Source organism: Panthera leo, chromosome E1, assembly GCF_018350215.1.
Source record: "Panthera leo isolate Ple1 chromosome E1, P.leo_Ple1_pat1.1, whole genome shotgun sequence".
In the NCBI taxonomy this organism is placed as follows: Eukaryota; Metazoa; Chordata; class Mammalia; order Carnivora; family Felidae; genus Panthera; species Panthera leo.
In genome coordinates, this window is record NC_056692.1 from 34423121 (window position 1) to 34438008 (window position 14888).

At 39.7% G+C, this 14888-nt stretch overlaps 1 protein-coding gene and 1 pseudogene across 2 annotated transcripts in view; one reads left to right on the forward strand and one right to left on the reverse strand.

Moving 5' to 3' along the window:
* SPAG9 (sperm associated antigen 9) overlaps window positions 1–14888 on the forward strand; it is a 132089-nt gene that overhangs the window by 16618 nt on the left and 100583 nt on the right. The window lies entirely within an intron of this gene.
* On the reverse strand, window positions 5967–6067 carry LOC122207421 (annotated as a pseudogene).

A 14888-nucleotide genomic window follows, 5' to 3' on the forward strand; every position in this document is an offset into this window, starting at 1 on the left:
TTTATCTGGAAGGCATTACTTACTATAATACAGTATGGCTTATAATCATGATTCACGGTGATTCATAATGATGCTTCTTATCAACATAAGGTTACATTTTATTTGATATGCTTCTTTCAAGGAGGTAAGTATATATGAAACTCTAGAAACTTTTTTCTGTTGGTGGAGAAACCTCTTACATTTTATTTTATTTTCTGTAACAAATTCTAGAAACATTTTTAATTGAAATATGTGATAGGTGATAAGGTTTTGGGATGATGGTGGGGTTCAGAGCTGATGGCCAAGAAAGAATTCTTGAAGAAGTCGTTGGTGCAAAAAGGTGATTTTATTAAAGCATGGAACAGGACACAAGGGCAGAAAGAGCTGCAATGGAGTGGTGAAGAGTGGCTCCCCAAATACTGTGGAGCTCGGGGAGGTAAAGTCAAAAGGGAAGTTTCCAAAGAGATTTTCATATGCTCAAGATGCACTGATTTCTGGAGGCCTGGCTATTGTCAAGCCAAGGTTGTTTTTATGTCTAGCAAAGCATTAACATTAAGGTAGTAGGGAGTTCCTGGAGAAATGTTTCACTCTGCCTGCCTTAAGTATTTGTCAGTGGGCTGCAAGTTATAAGCAAACTTAATTTTGTCTGCCAGTTCCTTCTTGCCTTTGTTCCCCACATCACTATGGAGGGGAGGGTGATACTGAGGCTCCAGGAAACTGAGTCTATAGGTTTCTGGAGATGGGGCTATTGGTAAGATTGCCTTTTTCTTGTCATTTACTAAGATATTTGTATACTGAGACTCTATCAGTTTAACCATTTGTTTTCTGTTGTTTCCTTTGTCCTTGGGCAGCCTGGAGTGCCTGAGTAATGTCACACATACCCCACCTGGTGGGAGGTGGGTAATGCTAGCTTGTGCTTGGGCCTCAGCTTGTCTTATGCTCCCTCATCAATAGGGGGGCCCCTGGGTGGCTCAGTCAGTTAAGTGTCCCAACTCTTTTTTTTTTTTTTTAAGTTTATTTATTTATTTTGAGAAGACAGTGACAGCACCATTGTGGGGGGGGGGCGGTTTGCAGAGAAAGGGGGTTACAAAATCCCAAGCAGGCTCCATGCAGAGACTGACGTGGGGCTCAAACTCATGAAACTATGAGATCATGACCTGAGCTGAAACCAAGAGTCAAGACAAACAGCCGACCGAGCCACCCAGGTGCCCCAAGTGTCCAACTCTTGATTTCGGCTCAGGTTGTGATCTCATGGTTTGTGGGATCGAGCCCCGAGTCAGGCTCTGCATGGACAGTGCAAAGCCTGCTTGGAATTCTATCTCTCCCTCTCTTTCTCCCACTCATGTGTTCTTTGTCTCAAAAAATAAATGAATATGCTTAAAAAAAGTAAGATAGTTGTGATAGAAATGTTTTGGTGTTTCAGCTTTTTCTTAATAATATGGTTATGAAGACTACTTCATTTCTTAGTGATACTAATCAACTGATAGTATTAATATTGTTGACTTTGAAAATTTTCATTTCTGGGGCGCCTGGGTGGCTCACTTGGTTAAGTGTCTGATTCTTGATTTTGGCTCAGGTCATGATCTCACAGTTTGTGGGTTCAAGCCCCACATTGGGCTCTGTGCTGACAGCTCAGAGCCTGCTTGGGATTCTCTGTTTCCCTCTCTTTCTGCCTCTTTCCTGCTGGCTCTGTCTCTCTCTCAAGAAACATAAACATTTTTTAAAAAAGAAAATTTTCGTTCCCTCAACAGACTGCATGTATTTAATTAGATTAACCTGATTTTTTCTTTCTGTGAAAATTGCACTTTATATAGTTGTCAACATATTTTTTCCTTAAAAATTTTTATTGTGATAAAATATACACAACATAAAATTTATCATTTTAACCACTTTTAAGTGCATAATTCAGTGGTATTAAATACATTCCTATTGTGCAACTGGAAGCTCCTTCCATCTCTAGAACTTTTTCATCATCTGAAATTGAAACTCCATACCAACGAAACTGTAGTTCCTGGTTCTCCCTTCTCGCCACTGGCAACTATCGTTCTGTTTTCTGTTCTTACGAATTTGACTACTTTAGGTACTTGGTGTAAATGGAAATATTTGCCCTTTTGTGTCTGACTCATTTCACTTAACATGTTTTTAGGGCTCATCCCTCTGTAATATGTATCCTAATTTCATTCCTTTTTAAGGCTGAATAATGTTCCATTATATGTATATACAAGTCTCTTATCAGATATATAACTTGCTAATATTTTCTCCCATTCTGTGGGTTGTCTTTTTACTTGTTTTTTTTTTTTTTTACTTTATTTTTTTCTAAGTTTATTTAAGTAATTTCTTCACCCAATGTGGGGCTTGAATTCATGACCCTGAAATCAAGAGCCGCACTCCCTTTGGACTGAGCCAGCCAGGCGCCCCTAAATTAACAGTAATCTGAATGGATATATGGACCAATCTCTCCAGAAACCCTGGCAAAGGGTTCCAGTTTCTGTTTGAAACGTGGGGCTCAAACTCACGACCCTGAGACCCAAGAGCTGGATGCTATTCCGAGCCAGCCAGTTGGCCTTTGAGTTATTTATTTTGAAAGAGAAAGGGTGGGGGGGGAGAGAGAGAGAGAGAGGGAAGGAGAGAGAAAATGAATGGGGGAGGGGCAGAGAGAGAATCCCAAGAGCCCACAGGGAGCTCGATCTCATGACCATGAGATCATGACCTGAGCTGAAATCCAGTGCCCCATTGAGTTACTTTTTATATGTGGAGTTCAAATTAATTCCTTTGCGTGTGGAAATTCAGTTCCCCAGTGGCATTTGTTGATGAGACTGTTCTTTTCCCATTGAATTTTCTTGATACCCTTGTTGAAATACAATTGACCATAAATCTGAGGGTTTATTTCTGGACTCTTAATTTTAGCCTTTTGATCTATATATCTGTCCTTAAGCCAATACCACCCTGTTGTGGTTACTGTCATTTTTTTTTTTTTTAATGCTTATTTATTTTTGAGAGAGACAGAGTGTGAGTGGGGGAGGGGCAGAGAGAGAGGGAGGCACAGAGTCTGAAGCAGGCTCCAGGCTCTGAGCTGTAGACACAGAACCTGACACGGGGCTCGAACCCACCCACGAGCAGTAAGATCAGGACCTGAGCTGAAGTTGACCACTTAACCAACTGAGCCACCCAGGGGCCCTGGTTACTGTCATTTTGTAATAAGTTTTGAAATTGAGGCGCATGTCCTCCAATTGTGGTTTTTTTAAAGATTACTTTGGTAAAAGCAAAACAAAACAAAAATAAAGATTACTTTGGTTATTCTGGGTCCCCCTAATTTCCATATGAATTTTAGGGTCAGTTTGTCAATTTCTGCAAAGGAGCAGCTTGGATTTTCATAGGGACTTTGTTGAATTTGTAGGTCAGTTTGAGGACTATTGTCATCTTACCAATATTAGGTCTCCTGATTCACGAACATGGGATGGCTTTCCATTTATTTAAATTTTGTTTCTTTCAACAATGTTTTGTTGTTGTTAGAATAAAAGTTTTACATTTTTTTTGTTAAATTTATGTCTAGGCATTTAGTTCTTTTTGATACAATCGTAAATGGAATTGTTTCCTTAATTTCATTAAAAAAAAAATTTATTTTAAAGGTAAACTCTACCCCCAACGTGGGGCTTGAACTCATGACCCCAAGATCAAGAGTCAGATGCACTGCTGACTGAATTGCAGCTTAATTTCATTTTCTGATCATTGAAAGTGTTTAGAAGCACACTTGATTTTTGTATATCGATCTTTTATCCTGCCGAGCTTATTTATTCTAATAGGTTATTTACATTTGAGAAAGAGAGAGAGAGAGAGAGAGAGAGAGAGAGACACTGTGAGTGGGGGAGGGGCAGAAAGAGAGGGAGACAGAACCTGAAGCAGGCTCCAAGCTGTCAGCAAGGAGCATGACGTGGGGCTCAACCCCACAAACTGTGAGACCAGGACCTGAGCCAAATTTGGACATTTAACTGACTTGAGCTACCCAGGAGCCCCAAGCATCTGACTCTTGATTTTGGCTCAGAGAGCCCAATGCAGGGCTCCAACTCCTGAACTGTGAGATCACGACCTGAGCTGAAGTCGGAAGCTAAACAGACTGAGCCACCCAGGCACCCATAGCTGTTTATTTTTACTTAAGATACTTATCATAAATAAAAATACAGAACATTGGGGCACCTGGCTGGTTCAGTCGGTTGTGTGTTTGACTTCCGCTCAGGTCATGATTTTGCGGTTCTTGAGTTTGAACCCCGCATCGGGCTCTCTGCTGACAGCTCACAGTCTGGAGCCTGCTTGGGATTCTGTGTCTCCTTCTCTCTCTGCCCCTCTCCTGCTCACGCTCTGTCTCAATCCTTCTCAAAAATAAATAAACATTAAAAAAAACTTTTTTTAAAATACAGAACATTAAAGACAAAGGTAAAGTTGCCTTCTGGAAGGGCAGTGGTACTGGAAGGAAAATAAAGGTGACCTATGAATTTGGTGTATATTTTATCTTTTTTTTTTTTTTAGACATTTTCTACAGATCATCTATAAATTATGTGCCGTATTGCTTTGGGATTTTTTTGGGATAAGTATTTTTTCCCTAAATATTATTACATTTTCATATAATTTTATAGTTTGTTTATTCATTGTTTTTTTTTAACCTGTCTATGATGATACATACATATATATCTAGTTCTTTTGTTTTAACTGCTGTGCATACCATCATATGAATGTGCCATATGCCATTATCCATCCTTCTATTGATGAAAGTTCTGAGTTATTTCCTATGTTATATATTACCACATTATGTACTACAAACTCTGCTGCAGTAACATTCAGTGGACATGTAAGAGCTTCTCAAAGATACATACTTTAAAATAAGCTGCCAGATTTTAGAATATTTGTAAACTTAGCTAGGTATGGCCACAGAACTTGTCAATGGGGTGTAGTGATTTATATTCCAACTAGGAGTGTGTAAGAGTTACTTTCCTGTATCTGCCAACACTTGACACACTCAGACTTTTTGGCTTTAGTTTCTAATCTAATATTTGTGAAACAAGCTTTTGTTTTAATTTGCTTTTCTCAGATCACTAGTGTGGTTGAGCATATTTTCTTACATTTATTCTCCCTTCCTTTTCTGTGAATTGCCTGTTCAGTTTCATTTACTCATAACTGGCAACAACCTATGACTAGATAGATCAAAATTATACTTTACAGTGGCTTTATAGTATTCCCTTATATGATCGTCACTGGGGAACCTGTACTTAATTTTTAATCTTAATTTTATTTATTTTTATTAAATTCTTTTTTAATGTTTATTTTTGAGAGAGAGACAGAATACAAGTGAGGGAGGGGCAGAGAGAGAGGGAGACACAGAATCCCAAGCAGGCTCCAGGCTCCAAGCTGTCAGCACAGAGCCTGACACGGGGCTCCAACCCACTAAACGTGAGATCATGACCTGAGCTGAAGTCAGAAGCTTAACTGACTGAGCCACCCAGGTGCCCCAATTTTTTTATTTTGAGACAGAGAGAGAGAGAGAGAGAAAGTGTGTGAGCAGGGGAAAGGGACAGAGGGAGTGAGAGAATCCCAAGCAGGCTCCATGCTCAACGTGGAGCCCAAGGTGGGCTTGATCTCATGACCCTGGGATCATGACCTGAGCTGAAATCAAGAGTTGGATGCTCAACTGACTGAGCCACCGAGATGCCCCTGTACTTAATTTTTAAATTTTATTTTAAAGTTTTACTTACTTATTTTGAGAGAGAGAGAGAGAGAGAGAGAGCGAGAGAGAGCAGGGGGAGATTAGAAAGGGAAGGAGGGAGAGGATCCCAAGCAGACTCCATACTGCCAGCAGAGCCTGATGTGGGGCTTGATCTCATGAACCGTGAGATCATGATCTGAGCTGAAACCAAGAGTTAGATGCTTAACCAACTGAGCCACCCAGGTGCCCCAATTTTATTTAAAAGAAAGTTTAATTCCAGTACAGTTAACATAAATATATGGAATGCTTCAGAAATTTGTGTGTCATCCTTGCACAGAGCCATGCTAATTTTCTCTGTATGTTTCTATTTTATTTTTATTTTTGAGAGAGAGAGAGAGCGAGCGTGCACATGAGCAGGGAAGGGGCAGAGAGAGAGGGTGACACAGAATCTGAAGCAGGCTCTAGGCTCTGAGCTGTCGGCACAGAGCCCGACTCGGGGCTCGAACTCAAAGACAGTGAGATCATCCCAGAGCAGAAGTCAGATGCTCAACCGGCTGAGCCACCCAGGCACCCCCCATCTCTCTGTTTTATGTGTGCTGCTGAAGTGAGCGTGGGGAATCTGTACTTTAAGAGTCCTAAGAGATGTATCATCCAAATGCAACGTAGGCACTTTGGATCCTGGCCGTGAACATTCATGAGATAACCAGGAAAATCTGAATGGTGACTGGATATTCCCTATTATTTCATTAAGGATTGGGAAATGGTGCTATTCTAACTCAGTTATTCCTTCAGCATTTTTACCTGATTTTCTTATAAAAGAGAACTTCTCCCTTATCAACTGTTCAATTACCTAAGGTATAGTTTGTACACGGAAGATAGGCTAAAGTGCTCTATTCTTCAGTTCATACTTTTATAATCTCTAAGAGCTCTTCCTTGTTCTTGTTCTTCCCCTGCCCCCACCTCTTTCTAAAAATAGCATACTGTTCCGGTTTCATGGATGCAGTGAGTTTTCTTTGGTCTCTGAGTATATTAATTATAGTTTTCATTTGTTCCCTGTTTTGTCTGTTTCCTCAGAGTCCCATTTTTTTTCTGATAGTTTTGGTCTCTTTTTCAGGTTTGAGCTTCAAGTGCCTGATAACCCTTAATTATCTCTTCATGTTATAAGCGTGAGGCACTAAAAAAAGGACGGCCAGAAGCTTTGTGTATCTGGAAGCAGTTTATTGCCTATTGGGAACCCAGATTTCAGTATCCCATGGTCTTATATCTCAGAGGTATTTGAGTTTTGCCAAGGAAAGATATTCTCAGGAGGAGTGAGTGGTAGAGAAGCTGAGTCACTTGAGAATCTGGGTGAGGGCAGGAATGGGAAGGGGACGGTCAGTATTGCTACTTGGTATGTAGATTTTTACTTACTTCATTTCTTTCCATTTGGCACCTATTTGTTACCGCTATTTCCTTGTCTAGCATCTCTCTTACTGAGTTTATTCTGAAAACACACTTCCCGTGTAGGTGGACAGAAGAACCACCTGGGTGCTCTGGGATGGCACTGGGGATGTATTAGGGATGTTACTACTAACTTTTACTAGTTCTTTTAGACTTCCACTTTTCCCCCATTTTAGCCCCATCCTCACCCCAGCTCTCTAATTACATAGTTTTCATCATATGCCTCTGTCATAATGTATTTATCCACTATCTGTTGATGGACATTGAATTACCTTCCAGTTTTTAGCTTTTATTACAAATAGTGCTTCAATGAATATTCTTGTACATGTGCCTTTGTACATACTTATTTGATTAAAAAAATTTTTTTTTAATTTTTTAACATTTATTTATTATTGAGAGACAAAGAGACACAGCGTGAGCAGGGGCAGGCTCCAGGCTCTGAGCTTTCAGCACAGAGCCCGACGTGGGGCTCCAACTCACGAACTGTGAGATCATGACCTGAGCCGAAGTCGGACACTCAACTGATGGAGCCACCCAAGCGTCCCAAATTATTTCTTTTTTTTAAAGTTTATTTATTCATTTTCAGAGGCAGGGGAGAGGACAGAGAGAGGCTCAGTCTCAGAAACCATGAGCTCATGTATGACCTGAACCAAAATCAAGAGTTGGACGCTTAACTAACTGAGCCACTCAGGTGCCCAATAAATGATTTCTTAATAATATTTAATGTTTAATCAGTATACACATTTCTCAGTTGTCTCATAAAAATAGTTTTTAAAAATTATTTTATTTTATTTATTTTTATTTTTGAGAGAGAGAGAGAGAGAGAGAGATAGAGACAGAGTGCAAGCAGGGGAGGAGCAGAGAGAGAGAGGGAGACAGAATCCGAAGCAGGCTGTAGTCTCCAGGCTCTGAGCTGTCAGCCAGAGTCCAGCGTGAGGCTCGAACTCATGAACTGCGAGATCATGACCTGAGCTGAAGTCAGTCGCTCAACTGACTGAGCCACCCAGGCACCCCAAACAAATATATTTTTTAAAATGTTTATTTATTTCTGAGACAGAGAGAGACAGAGCATGAGTGGGGGAAGGGCAGAGAGAGAGGGAGACAGAATCTGAAGCAGGCCCCAGGCTCTGAGCTGTCAGCACAGAGCCCGACGTGGGGCTCGAACTCACGACCTGTGAGATCATGACCTGAGCTGACGTCGATCACTCAACCAACTGAGCCACCCAGGCGCCCCTCAAAGTTACTATTTTAAAGGGCTTTTCTTTTTTTGGCTCTTGAATCTTTACTCCAATTAGGAACAGTCCCTAGGGTTTTTTTTTTTGTTTTTTTTTTTTAAACTTTGTGAGCTTAGCTTTTCAAAGTATTCATTTGTTTTTTTCTCCACAACAGTGGAGAAAAACAGCCCCTATAGGCCATCTGGACTTGAAACCATTTTGCTTCATCACAAAGCTTATTCTTTTTAGATCCTAACATAAGTCTGTATTGTCTATGGAGTTTTTGTTTTGTTTTGTTTTTTGTTTTTGTTTTTTTAACAGTGTCTAGTTGGTCTCAGGAGAGTTGTGTCTGAAGTTAATGTCAGTGTTGTTGGCTGATTAGTAATTGAGAGGGGCAAAGGGTATCTAGTGAAGAGGGATTTATCATACATGCTAAAAAAAAAAAGCCATGTATGCATGGGCTCTTACTCTCCCCACCGCACACTTTTTTAAAGAAGTGTGTTGGTGACAGAGGACATAAAGAGGGAGACAAAAAGGGGTGAAGGGAGGGATGTGTACTCCACAGCAACATACCTGAGTGGCTCTGACAGACTCCCGTGCTGGAGGGGAGTAGCTAGAGTTTTCCAGGGTTGGATGCTTTTGTAATTTGAAAAACTGCCCTTCTCCTGCCTTGATTTTGATATTGCCCTAACCCCAGCATTTGCTAAATGTAGTGGAGGCAGACCAGCTTCATGAAGTTATTCCACTGGCAAGAAGTAAAGTCACACTTAATCAATTATGAATGCCCATAGGCTTCTATTTTTAAAATAATATATACTGTTTATGTTTGGGAGAGAGAAAGAGACAGAGACAGAGTGCAAGCAGGGAAGCGGGCAGAGAGAGAGGGAGACTGAATCTGAAGCAGGCTCCAGGCTCTGAGCTGTCAGCACAGAGCCCGACACAGGGCTCGAACCTATGAACCTTGAGATCATGACCAGAGTCAAAGTCACTTAATCGAAGTGAGCCACCCAGGCACCCTGCCAATAGGCTTCTTTTTAGTATCCATTTACTTTGTTTTTGAGCATGTACTTACTTTCCCCGCCCCCTCCTTCAAAATGTCTCCCGCTGGGATAAAGCCTCAAGACCTGTAAAAATACAGCATTAGATGCAGATTTGGGTTGATAAAAGGAAATCTAGTTGTAATTGGAACTCTCTTGTAAGTACCTTTATAGGAAAGAATGATATCTATAAAATGAATCTATTTTCTACATTCTTTTTAGAGTCTTTCTGGGATGGATCCACACTTCTATATCTTAGTGCTGACATACTCCACCCTGTATTGTAACTTTTGACTTCAACAGATCTAGTGTAAGGTCATGGCATATAGCATGAACTGTATATAATTAAAGTGGAATTCTCCCTTCACACTGATTTTCCTCTCTCAGTATCCTATTTCAGAGTATGGTTTTGATTAATTGTATTTAGAAAAGCACCCATAATCATTTTTGGTTAGTTAAGCGGTAATATTAATGTTTAATTTGGCAACTTTCTAAGCTGAAATGTAAATGAAGGTTCATGTTTAGCTTCACTACCATTGAGGAGGTATAAGCCTTCAGTATGCGTTTTTCCACTTTCCTTTATTCTTTTAAAATAATGTAAATAATACATATTTATTGTACGAAAAAAACCCCAACAAACAATGCAACTTTAGGCTACTTAAGGATAAGGGCTATTAAAAAAGATAAAATCACCTTTAATCCCACCACTGCTAAATAACCACTATGAGCATTTTAATATATGCTTCCACATCTTTTCTTTTGCTTATTTATTCCTTCAGTATATAAATTTAGGATCATGCTACATATAACAAAGTCCTTAAAGAATATATGAAAAATAACACTGCTCTCATACGTTCTTTAAAGCCTGTGATCCATATTGCTAACCTGCAGGTGGGTTGTGCTAGTTACACTCCAAATAATGAGATAACTTATTTACAAATAAAAATCCCAAGGGGCAGTTGCCTTAATCAATTAAAAAAAAATCAATTTTACGGGCACCTGGTGACTTAGTTGGTTAAGCATCTGACTTTAGCTCAGGTCATGATCTCACGGTTCATGTGTTCGGGCCCCAAGTCAGGCTCTGTGGTGACAGCCTGGAGCCTGCTTCAGATTCTGTTTCCCTCTGTCTCTACTCCTCCCCCGCTCATGCTCTGTCTGTCTCTCAGAAATAAACATTAAAAAAATATATATCAATTGTATTATATTAACTTTTACCTACTTCCTTTGCTGTTTTAGTTTTTACTTAAATTCCAGTTAATGTACAGTTTAATATTAATTTCAGGTGTACAATATAATGATTCGACATTTCCATACATGACCCGGTGTTCATCACAAGTGTTACCAAGTCTGTTTCTTTGTTTGCCTCTCTCTCTTTTTCCCTTTGCTCATTTTGTTTCTCAAATTCCACATATGAGTAAAATCATATGGTATTTGTCTTTCTCTGACTTACTTCACTGAGCATTATATTCTCTACCTCCATCCATGTTGTTGCAGATGGCAAGATTTCATTCTTTTTTTATGGCTGAGTAATATTCCAGTGTATACATATATGCCACATCTTCTTTATCCATTCTTCAATTGGTGGACAGTGAGGCTGTTTCCATAATTTGGCTATTGTAGCTTTGTTTATTTCAGATAAGCAATATCACCAGCTCCATCATTGGTTAAGCCGGAAATCGGTCTTCTTTCCTCATTTTTCCTTCTCTCTTCTCCCTTACGTTCTTTCAGTCACCAATTGTGTATATTTTCCCTCCAACAAATTATCTTGAATTCATCCTTGTCTCCATTCTCCCTGCCACTGTTCATAATCCTCTCTCATTTGGACTATTGTGGTGACCTTTGGTCTCTCTCCCTTTACACACCCTGGTTCTCCTTTCAAACTCCCTCAGCTCCCTCCATTGAATTTCCCATATGGTCTCACACTGAGCTTTCCAAAGGAGGAGTGGAGTTCAGTATCTCTGATATGATCCAGTATTCTGCAAGGTCCTGTAGGATTTGGTCCTTAATTGCCCAGCCTCATCTCCAGCCATCCTCTTTAACTTGTCTTTGAGCTTGGCCATTCTGGATGCCCTTGGTTTCTTTCAGCCTCTCTTTGCTTGATGAATTTTTATTTATCTTTCAGGTCTCAGCTCAAATGTCTCAGGAAGGTTTTCCCATAGTCTCTCGTATCAAGTTAGTCCCCCATTTTATACTTCTCTTTTTTTTTTTTCAATTTTTAATCAGTTTGTTTGTTCGTTTGTTTATAATGTTTCTTTATTTTTGAGAGAGAGAGAGAGAGAGAGAGAGAGAGAGAGAGCGTGCGCGAGTGTGGGGGAGGGGCAGAGAGAGAGAGAGAGAGAGAGAGAGACAGTGGGCTCGGCAAGGACAGCAGAGAGCCCCATGTGGGCTTGAACTCACAAACCGTGAGATCATGACCTGAGCTGAAGTCGGGTGCTTACCCGACTGAGCCACCCAGGCGCTCCCCTGCCCGCATCATTAGTATTTTAAATGAGGGTGGCAGATGTACATTTCCAAACCAAGATATAATAACACATTTAAAATTGGGACTTTTATGAACAGAGAGAATTTTAAAAGATGATTTTAAAAGAAATCAACATTGACTATTTTTATAAATGGTGGAAAATCATTCTTGATTTCTTGTAGACCTTGAAGATGCACTAAGTCTGCGTAGTTTTATCTTTCATATATTTGTCTTCCTGAGGAAAGGATCTATTTTCATAAGATTCTCCAAGGAGTTCATGATTCCAAAAAGCTTAATTTAGGATCTGCTGTTTAGAATAAGAAAGAAAACAAACATATACACCCTTGTGAGAGATGGTAGTTCGTTTTGTACTCTCTAAGTTTATGTTTTAATTTGCTTGAAGGAAAGGACTGGCATTATGTATTTGCTTTGCAATATTTTCATTATTGCCAGTCCCTTCCCGTGAAGGGAAACTGCAGAAACAAGAGATTTACATTTGGAGATACATAGCCCTGCCAGTCCGTGAACTGTCACGTCATTTTGGGGCGGGGGAGGGGGGGATCTCTTTTTTTTTCTTTTGCTGTATTTACTTGAGGTGATATAGATATAAAGCCTCAGTAGTCATAAAAAAATGTGAACAATATTGAAACATGAATCATCTAGGTAGGTGTAAATAATGCTTGTACAGTAAGCAGATAGTAGTGTAGTGACTGCTAAACGGTTATGGATTATTCATGCCCTTCTGTAGCCAAACTGGGTCGCTAAGAAACAAAGCAAACATGAAGCTGTGTGTTCATGATGATGTTTCTTCTATCAGAGGTTCTGAATAGGCAGAATAGTAGTAAGGCTTTTTTTTTTTTCCAGCTTTATTGAGAAATAATTGATGTATAACATTGTGGAAGGTTAAGGTGTACAGTGTAATGAGTTTTAAAAAAATGTTTATTTATTTTAAGAGAGAGAGCAAGGGTGAGCCTGGGAGCAGCAGGGAGACGGGGAGAGAATCGTATGCAGGATTCTGAGCTGTCAGCTCAGATCCCGACACAGAGCTCGATCCCACCAACCGTGAGGTCATGACCTGAGCTGAAACGAAGAGCCAGATGCCCAACCCACTGAGCCACCCAGGCAACCCTATAATGATTTGAGATATGTATATATTGCAAAATGATTACCACAAGTAAGGTTAGTTAATATCATGTCACATAATTAGTTTTTGTTTTTGTGGTGAGAACTTACAAAATCTTCTTTTAGTGACTTTCAAATGTATAGTTCAGTGGTGTTATCTATAATCACCATTCTGTACATTACATCCCCAGAACTTACTCATCTTGTAACTGAAGTTTGTGCCCTTTGACCACCTTCACCATTTTCCCCTACCCCTACCCTTACCCCCTGCTCCTGGCAACTACCAATCTGTTAGTGGTAAAGATTTTTGTTAGAAGTTCAGTAGCACGTCATTAAAAATTTTTTTCTTAACATTTATTTATTATTGAGAGACAGGGAGAGACAGAGCATGAGGATGGGAGAGGCAGAGGGAGGAGGAGACACAGAATCTGAAGCAGGCTCCAGGCTCTGAGCTGTCAGCACAGAGCCTGATGCGGGGCTCAAACTCACAAACTGCAAGATCATGACCTGAGCCAAAGTCAGACACTTAACCGACTGAGCCACCCAGGTGCCCAGTAGCACATCATTTTAAATGTTACTTGGTAAACATCTACTGCATGTTTTTTTTTTTAAATTTTATTTTTTTAAATTTACATCCAAATTAGTTAGCATATAGTGCAATAATGATTTCAGGTCTACTGTCTGTTCTTTAAAACAGCCTTTTATCCATAGCACAAAAGAAGCCTAAAATTTCTGCTTGCTTAACCCAGATATAGCAGTTCAGTTAGCCATGGGAGCATCATTTTCAAAGCAGGCCAAAAAATAATTACTTTTTCTTATTAATTCTTAGTCTTTGCTTGTATCCTCTGGCAAAATGTTGAAATAATTTATACAGACTTCATCAGCAACATCCTATTATATAGCTATTGATTTTCTGTTCAACATAACCTTTATATCTCCTGTTTGCATTCAGTTTGTAGCCAGTGAACACCTTCTGAAGGCAGGGATAGTGTGGTAATCACAGTCATGTTCCATGTGCCCTGCACAGAGTAGATAGGAGACATTTTTTGAATGAATGAATGAATGATTTGTCCAGTTGCCTCTTGTCTTACATTTACTGAAACTTTTACCCCTTTTACTTAGGGTCATCTTTGGGTTAGTATTCTGGAAAAGTAAACAATGGTGGTTTGAGGCTTCCCAGAAGCCTCACAAATATGGAATATGTTAATAAAATGTATAGGGCATGGGTGCTAAATGTGTGGTTTGTGGAAGGACTTAAGGGCTCCCTGAGTCTCTGAGAAAAAATAGGCAGAACTCGGGTTGGATGCAGGCATTTTTTCTGGGGAAACATGGTTCATGGATATATCAAATTACCAAATGGGTCTGTGAACCTCTGGATGATTAAGAACCAATGTTTCCGAGGTTATAGGTTTCAAACGTCCAAAGATCAGGAAAATGTTCTCTAATATAAGGAAATCAAATGGCTCTTGAGGGAAAGTAGATGAGTATGTTAGGGTTCTTTCAGTTTCTTATGCTAGAAGCCATCTCAAATAAGCTTATGTAAAATAGGAATGCATTGGGTTATGTAACTGAAAAAATAAAAACGACTGGAAAATGCTGGCTCCAAGAACTACTGAATCTAGGACTCAAATAGTACCTTTGATTAGGATTTTATTCCTCCTTGCTCTTTGTTTTTCTTTATATTGGCTTCATTTCTCAGGCTCGTTCTTTCCATATGTTGGAAAAAAGATGTCCCTCTGCAGCTTAAGCCTGCTAATAAATTCTTAAGAGTTTGTGATTCCAGAGGAAAAGAGGTAATATTCTTTCTAATAACTGGCAGGTACCCTGGAGAATGACCTGTCTGGCTCAAGTCATATGCCCACCTCTAGGGAGATGGAGTCCTCACCAATTAAATTATATGGACTGAATAGAGTTAGCGTGGAACTGGAGAGAAGTTACAA